Here is a 1,025-nt window from a genome sequence, read left to right on the forward strand (position 1 = left end):
GTAGTGAGGTTGGCCCAGGATCGGACATTGTTTCATTCTGCTGTGCATGGGGTCGCTATGAGTCAGTTCTGACTCGATGGCACCTGACAACAACAACATCCTCATACGCACCGCCACCTCATTGTTCCAGAGTTGTAATCCAAGGAAGAATACAAATTTCCTTATGGACTTAAAGGACTAGAAAATTATGAGGAGGGGTTTATTGGGTGACTGACACCTGGTGTTTTTGGTAGTGTTTCCAGATTATCAGCAGCATTTGCTGATGGCCTCTACAGTAACAGTCCCAGCTAGGCCTGTAGGGCATCACCTCTGCGGGCCTTGTGTGCCCTCTGCTCCAATGCTCTCCGTCCTACTAGGGAGAGACTATTGTTCCTCCCCATTTTACAAATGAGACTCAGGTTGGACAATGTACCTGGGGCACCAGGTAAGACATTGGGGAGTTGAGGAGGAGCATGGGCCCTTCCCCACAGGCCCTCAGCCCATGCACCCAAAGCCCTTCCACCATGGCAGGCAGACAGCCCTCTTTGAATGGGGCCTCTGCTAGTTGGGGAGGCCAGGATACATTTATTGAGTGATGAAGCCCTACACCAAAAACACCTGCTGCTGTCAAGTCACTTCCAACTAGGGTGTCACAGAGTAGAGTTGCTCTTGCCGATAAGCTTTATGAGAGCAGCCTGCCAGACCTCTCTTCTGTGGTGCTGCTATGTGGGTTTGAAGCACCAACCTGTAGGTTAGCAGCTGAACCAGGAACCTGTCCATTCCCTACTCAGGGCTGGAATATTCTAAGTGCCAGTGCAGGGTCATAGGAGTTCCCAGCAAAAAGCAGCCATTGTGGCCAGAGGTCTCCTAGGTCAGTAGGGGTCTGGGAAATTGAGCCACCACTCAGAGGTGGGTGAGAACAGTCCTCTGGTATGGTGAGCAGTACAGGCGAGCTAGTGCACAGGGTTCTAGCAACCACATTGAGAAGGGAGCTCTCCCTGTCCTCCCTCCCTCTAACTCTCCAACCTTCCTTCCCCCCCCCCCCC

Source organism: Chrysochloris asiatica, unplaced genomic scaffold (genome assembly GCF_000296735.1).
Source record: "Chrysochloris asiatica unplaced genomic scaffold, ChrAsi1.0 scaffold01686, whole genome shotgun sequence".
NCBI lineage: Eukaryota > Metazoa > Chordata > Mammalia > Afrosoricida > Chrysochloridae > Chrysochloris > Chrysochloris asiatica.